Source organism: Apium graveolens, chromosome 1 (genome assembly GCF_009905375.1).
Source record: "Apium graveolens cultivar Ventura chromosome 1, ASM990537v1, whole genome shotgun sequence".
NCBI lineage: Eukaryota > Viridiplantae > Streptophyta > Magnoliopsida > Apiales > Apiaceae > Apium > Apium graveolens.
In genome coordinates, this window is record NC_133647.1 from 59235486 (window position 1) to 59243560 (window position 8075).

The window sequence follows — 8075 nt, forward strand, 5'->3', positions numbered from 1 at the left end:
TTAGGGCTAAATTGACATATCTGACATCTTCATCTTCATCCAGACCATCTGCTGCCCAGTCATTTTCTTATGTAATAAAAGCCCTTTCCTTTTGTTTGAGTAGATCAAAGTATTTTTTCTTATAATCCACAGACTCAAACATTTTCTTACTGGAATCTGACTTCCTACACTCACGGGCAAAATGCCCTGCCAAGCCACATTTGAAACATTTAAATTTTGACTTATCCACCATGTTTCTATTTGGCTTGGCTGCTCCAAAGTTCTTCTTGAACTTGAGCTTGGCAAATCTCCTGGAAAGAAATACTAGGTGCTCATCAATGTCCTCCATATCATCTTGGCTCAATGAATCTTCACTTTCTACTGCAAGCCCTTGCCCTTGTTCTCACAGACCTTTGTAGTTGATTTAACAGCTTTCATCTTCACTTCCTTCTCCTTTTCCAACTCAGCAACTAGTGCAATGGGTCCTCCTTTCTTCATTCCTCTCTCCATCCTTTCATCCTGCTCTATTTCAAGCTCATAGGTTTTCAGGATGCCATACAGTCTCTCCAAAGTAAACTCCTTATAATCTTGTGAGTTTCTTAATGAGACTGTCATTGGTTTCCATTCCTTTGGAAGAGATCTAAGGAATTTCAGATTAGAGTCTTTAGTCTGATAGACCCTTCCATGCAACTTGAAAGCATTTAGTAGTTTTTGAAACCTACTAAAAATGTTAGTGAGAGACTCACTTTCCTCATTGTGAAAATGCTCATATTGCTGAATCAAGAGTTGCATCTTATTTTCTCTAACTTGCTCAGTGCCATCACAGATTATCTGTATAGTATCCCAAACTTCCTTGGCAGTTTTGCAGTTGATAATGTTGTCAAACATGTCTGCATCAACTCCATTAAACAGAATATTCATGGCCTTTTTATCCTTCCTGACTTGTTCAATGTCAGGATCAGACCATTCATGCCTTGGCTTGGGGACTGATGGCTCGTTTCCTATTACAGCTCTCATTGGAACATGAGGGCTTCTTTCTATGCAGTCCACATAGGCCTCATTTTGAGAAAGCATATGAAGATGCATCTTTACCTTCCAATGATGGTAATTATCTTTATCCAGAAAAGGAATCTTGACTCCAACATCCTTCTTGTTCATCCTGCTGAATTGTTTTGATCTTTAAACTCTTTGTAAGTTAAGTGCTTGCTCTGATACCAATTGTTAGTCCCTTAACAATATAGCAAGAATTACAGAAGGGGGGTTGAATGGAATTCTTGAACATTTTTCTTGAAATAAAAATGTTCAAACTCGAATATAAATATAAGTGTATTGATTAGCACAATATGGAAAAAAAAACTTACGCGAATCAAGACACAAGTAATTAAAAAAAAGAGTCTTTAAAAACTTTCTGGTGGATTTAACCAATTCCACCAGAGATATATATTATTTCGAGAGAACTCTGTGTAATGAACACAGCTGCTTACAAATGTTGAACTACTGAGAATACAGAGAAATGCTAAGAATTCTGCTTACAAATATTTCTCTATGTGTATCTCAGATCTTAGTTTCTATTTGCTACTTCTTGGTTTTTATATTACCAAGATTACAAAGTCAAAAGATAGAATCATTATAAAAACTATCAGTTTTTATCCTTTGCTACTTTGTTCTCTATTACCCAGTTAATAGGTTTCCTCATTCCGTTTGCATACATCTCGATGGATGTGACCAGTTGTCACTGTCAACTGATGTTTGAATTCTTTATCCATTAGGTTCATGATCATCCGTCGAGTTAATGATCATCCGTTGGATTGTTGATCATCCGTCGTGTGCTTTGTAGATTATCCGTCGCGTAGCAATCAGGCACTTGACTTCATTTCACTTATGCGAAATTACAAGACATCATCTATGTACAATTAATCAACCTATTCTGCATATCTAGTTAAAGTCAACATGACTCATATGCTACTATAGAATTTACACAAAGGTGTATGCAGAAATGTGCTACAGACTTATTATTACATAAGCTACTCACTCGATGGATACTAAGTCATCATCCGTCGGGACTGTAATGAGTTATCCGTCGGGACTATAATTCTTATCCGTCGAGTGCTACATTATTTCACTAAGTAAAATCTACTTAGGTGTTTTGTTTATGTCATCATCAAGTACATAACATATGCACAACAATCTCTCTATTAGACACTTCCACTTGACCATTCGTTTGCGGATGATAGGCAGTAGCAACACGATGATTCACATTGTAGCGCTGCATCATAGAAGTGAACTTACAGTTGCAGAAATGCGACCCCTCATCACTTATGATTACTCGTGGCGTTCCAAACCTTGTGAAAATATGCTTATGAAGAAAATTCAACACTACCTTTGCATCATTCGTCGGTAGAGCCTTGACTTCTACCCATTTTGAGAATTAATCGACTGCCAGCAAGATGTACTGATTATTACAGGACGAGACAAATGGTCCCATGAAATCGATTCCCCAAACATCAAAGACCTCGACTTCAAGCATCACATTTAACGGCATCTCATCCTTCCTCGTAAGATTCCCCACTCTTCGACAACGATCACACCTTAAAACGAACTGATGAGCATCCTTAAACAAAGTAGGCCAGAAAAAACCTGCTTGCAGAATACGAGCTGCTGTCTTTTCACCACTATAATGTCCACCATAAACTGTGGAATGGCAGTCTCGTAATATCCCCTCTGTCTCACAGAATGAGATACATCTCCTGATGATCTGGTCAGCTCCTTGTCTAAACAAATACGGTTCATCCCACATGTACCACTTTGCCTCATGCAGAAACTTCTTCTTTTGAGCTGTACTCATATTATGAGGCATTATATTACTGACAAGATAGTTTACAATATCTACGAACCATGGCTCTTCCTCCTGAACTGTGAACAACTGCTCATCCGGAAAAGATTAGTTGATCAATGTCTTATCATGTGAAGTAGAATCGAGATTCTCCAATCTAGAGAGATGGTCAGCTACTTGATTCTCAGTACCTTTTCGATCCTTGATTTCTAACTCAAATTCCTGTAGTAAGAGCACCTAACGAATAAGTCTAGGCTTCGAATCCTTCTTGGAAACCAAATAGCGAATGACCGCATGATCAGTGAACACTGTCACCTTTGTCCCAAGCAGATAAAATCGAAATTTTCTGAAACCAAAGACTATAGCCAAAAACTCCTTCTCGGTAGTAGTATAATTCATTTGAGCTCCATTAAGAGTCTTACTAGCATAGTAGATCACATGAAAAAGATTATTCTTGCGCTGCCCCAGAACTGCTCCCACCTCATAATCACTCGCATCGCACATCATCTCAAAAGGCTCTGTCCAATCAGGTGCCGTAATAACTGGTGCAGTTATCAAACTCTTCTTGAGAGTCTCGAATGCCGCCACGCATTCATCATCAAATTTGAAAGAAACATCCTTCTCGAGCAAGTTGCACAACGACTTTGATATCTTCGAGAAGTCCTTGATGAAACGCCGATAAAAACCCGCATGACCAAGAAAACTACGGATTCCTTTCACAGAAATAGGTGGCGGAAGATTCTCAATGACGCCCACCTTGGATTTATCCACCTCAAGACCCTTTCTAGAGACCTTATGCCCAAGAATAATGCCTTTGCGCACCATAAAGTGACATTTTTTCCAATTTAGCACCAAATTAGTTTCCACACACCTTTTGAGCACCGCACGAAGATTATTCAAACATCCATCATACGAATGTCCAAAGAAGGAGAAGTCGTCCATGAACGCCTCGACATTATTTCCAATCATATCAGAGAATATAACCATCATACATCTCTGAAAAGTGGCAGGTGCGCCACATAAGCCAAACGAAACTCTGCGGAAAGCAAACGTGCCAAATGGACAAGTGAAGGTAGTCTTTTCTTGATCCTCTGGTGCAATGCAAATCTGATTATACCCCGAATAGCCATCCAGAAGACAATAATACTCATGACCGGCCAACCTGTCAAGTATTTGATCAATAAATGAAAGAGGGAAGTGATCCTTCCTCGTGGCTTTGTTCAACTTCCGGTAGTCCATGCATACCCTCCATCCTGTGACTGTTCGAGTGGGGATGAGCTCGTTCTTCTCATGTGCTACCACAGTAATACCTCCTTTCTTAGGTACACATTGCACGGGGCTCACCCAAGAACTGTCAGAAATAGGATATATGATTCCTGCATCCACCCACTTCAGAATTTCTTTCTTCACCACTTCTTTCATAATAGGATTAAGTCGTCGCTGTTGCTCAACAGTTGGCTTACTACCTTCTTCTAGCAGAATTTTATGCATGCAGTATGAAGGGCTGATCCCTTTGATATCTGCTCTAGCCATCCAATAGCCGATTTAAATTCTCTCAAAATCCTCAAGAGCTTGTCCTCCTCACTACCTGAAAGGTCAGACGCAATAATAACAGGTAAAGTAGATGCATCACTTAAAAAGGCATACCTCAAGTGTTCAGGCAATGGTTTAAGCTCTAAAGTAGGTGCTTCCTCAATAGATGGTTTGAGCTTTCCTTCAGCATTTTTGAGGTCAGAAGTACCAAGAGATTCAAATGGCATGTCTAGCTTTCGCCTCCAAGGAGAAGTATTTAGATATTGTAGTTGCTCATTGCCATCCTCATCATCACTGTCAAAGTCCCTCACTAAGGCTTTCGCTAATGCATCAGACATTAGCATATGATCAAGTTCTGAAGTAACCGCAGAGTCAATCAAATCCACCTTTAAGCACTCCTCCTTTTCTGTAGGGAATTTCATCGCTTTGAACACATTGAATGTCACATCCTGATCCTGCACCCGTATAGTAAGTTCTCCTTTCTACACATCTATCAAGGTACGACTTGTAGCCAAGAAAGGTCTCCCCAAAATTATGGGAATCTTCTTATCTTCCTCGAAATCCAGAATAACAAAGTCTGCAGGAAAGAAGAGTTTATCCACCTTTACTAGCACATCCTCCACTATGCCTCGTGGGTATGTAATAGAACGATCAGCCAATTGTAGAGACATGTAGCTGGGCTTTGGATCAGGCAAATTCAACTTTATGAAGATAGAAAACAACATCAGATTGATGCTAGATACCAGTGATCACCATCCAATCAGGCATACCATGATGTGGACACTTTCTCAACATCTCCTTGTAGCGCTCCCAAGCTTCGCACATAGATTTTGTAGGCTGCTGCGCAAACTGAGTAAGAGCACTCCTCATAGCTGCAGTCTTCGCCATTGGATAGAACTTTACCAGAAACTTTTGCGCAAGATCTTGCCAAGTAGTGATGGTCTCAGCTGGTTCAGAATATAACCAGTCCTTAGCTTTATCCCTCAGAGAGAATGGGAAAAGCCTCAGCTTGATAGCCTCATCAGTCACACCATTATATTTGAAGGTACTACAGATCTCGACAAAATTCCTGATGTGCATGTTAGGGTCTTCAATAGCAGCACCTCCGAAAGAAACAGAATTCTGCACCATCTGAATAGTGCCCGACTTGATTTCAAAAGTGTTAGCCTGAATAGCCGGATGAAGGATGCTTGACTGAATGTCATCAATTTTAGGCCGAGAAAAGTCCATAAGAGCTGGATCTGCCGAGTCTATACAATCACCCATGATTACTGGTTCTTTCTGCTTGCTCTCGTTATCCGAATCTTCAAAATCTATCTTCTCCGGAATATCAAGAACTTCGTCCGTCTCCTCAGCCGTATCTAAAGTCCTTTTGCGAGTACGAGAACGTGTTTGCATAAACGCTCGCTAAAGTACCTGAAACACAACCGGAAACAATAAGTAACACGTCTTAATCAATGAGTCCTAATGACCACTGATGGTAAGTACATAAACTAAACAAATACGCCGAGTCCCCGGTAGCGGCGCCAAAAACTTGTTAGGGCGGAAAACACGCGCTAATAATACACGCAAGTATACACGTTCGTAAGTAATATAGAATACTTTCTAGTTCGTTGCCACAGAGACTCAGACTAATTATGTTCAATTAACACTTACTCATCAATGTATAATTAATTCTCAATGTCAAGAAAATAACACGTAGATTTTGATTAACTAATTATTAACTAGAATTAACTACGAGAATTAAACACTTAATTGACACTTGAATTAACAATATTAAACACACATGAGATCATAACTTCATTACTACTTCCTTCAATAGTTATTTTATTACCCTTAGCATGTAACAGTGATGAAATTAATCGAACAACACGAAACTGATAAAAGCCAACTTTCGTTGTACTAATACCATTCTACCAAACATCCACAATTAAGATAGAAGTTGAATAGTCATCAATTATGTTGAGACCCTATATGTCTACAGAATTTGACAACATAACGATTTAAGCACAATTTATTCCTTTTGATTACACAGGGCAAGTAAAACGGTTAGAGTTACCCACTAATCTTGCATATACATACATGAACCTATGCTAGCATGACAAGTTCTAAATCTCAAGATCCACCGTCGCTTCATAAGAGATTAACACCCTATCTTATATATTCGCGACGCACATAAGACGAATAAGCACAACCAATACTAGATATCATACAATCATCACACACTAAGGTATTAAACAACTAAAGAATTCCATAGTATATCCGTTACGACCCCATGATCACGACTAGCCCATGATTGAACTCATCGTCACCATAGGTTCATAAGAAAACATGATAATAACACACGAGAATAATTAATAAAACTACTTATATTAAATCAGAGTACGTCACAAGAGTAAATAGGTTCAAAGCAAAGAAAACTAGCATCCACTGTTACAACGAATAAAAGAATCACAAGAAAATATGCATCCTCTTCGTTGCGATGTGCTAAAACGGTCTTCTTCCTTATCTCCTTACTCCTCGATTAATACCACGATTCAACACACATGAAACGTCTCTGAAAACTACTTATATAGAAGCCCTACAAAATTCAGCTATCTCAGAAGTTGAAAGTCTAGCCGAATATTTTTTTAAAAAAATACATATGCCACCAACAGGTACACAGAGTCATATTTTAAAATTTTTGTCAGTTAAAATTTTCTTTTATGACGAAATAATTATTATATTATTTATTTAAATCCCATTAAAAGGACTATAAGGTGATGAATGCTGGAGGCCTCATTCGCATGCGCATCGAGGAGAAAATGATTTGGTTTGTCTGATTTCTTTATTCATTTTTCAGAGCGCACTAGTGGCATTAATATCATTTAACGGAAATATGCCTTCTGCAAGATTTTTAAAATTTTAGCATGCATTTTACTATATATTAAAATTCACGTATACAGAATTAGGGGTGGCAATTTCGGATTTTGGGTCGGGTTCGTGTCGGGTTGGATGTACATGATTTTTTTTAAGTCTGACCCGACCCGACCCGACCCGAAACGGGTTTAAAAATTGTGACACGAACCCGACCTGGTAGGTACCCGAGTAACCCGAAATTGACCTGTTTGACCCGAAATAACCCAAAAATTAGAAAAAAATAATAAAATTAAAATTAAAAAAAATTAATTTACATCATTACAAAACTAAAATGTTATGCCAAATTAATATAAAAAATAGAAATATAATAGAACACAATATTACAAATGATTTATAAAATATAACCTACCATTTATATACATAATATCTATATATATATATATATATTTATTATTTAAATAAACAGGTCGGGTTCGGATATTTCGGGTCAACCCGAAAATGACCCGATTTTTTCGGGTAAATTTGTACCCAACCCGAACCCGACCCGTAAGTTAAAATCCTCAACCCTAATTCGTACTTTTACGGGTTGGATTCGTGTCGGGTTTCGGGTCGTGTCTGATTTTGCCACCCCTATACAGAATGCACCATTTCAAAACTTCGAACTTCGGTTACACAAATGTGCAAATAAGTCTTAAAATTAATATTAGTATCTCAATCTGGGCGCCCTAAACTAACAAGGCCCAACACAGCCACATTGGACCACACTACCATTTTTATCCGCGAATCTAGTCGGTATGAAAGAGTTTATATACACTAAACTGGGCCCCACATTCTTTGTGGTGAGTTTTGTCCATTATTATTGTGAATTCAA

The 8075-nt window shown here is 38.4% G+C and overlaps 1 non-coding gene across 1 annotated transcript; it reads left to right on the forward strand.

Annotated features, from left to right (window-relative positions):
• The first annotated feature begins 5111 nt into the window (after positions 1-5111).
• On the forward strand, positions 5112-5218 carry LOC141680617 (small nucleolar RNA R71). Its single transcript, XR_012558373.1, has one exon. It is a non-coding gene; the product is annotated as a small nucleolar RNA R71 (small nucleolar RNA).
• Positions 5219-8075: the final 2857 nt, after the last annotated feature.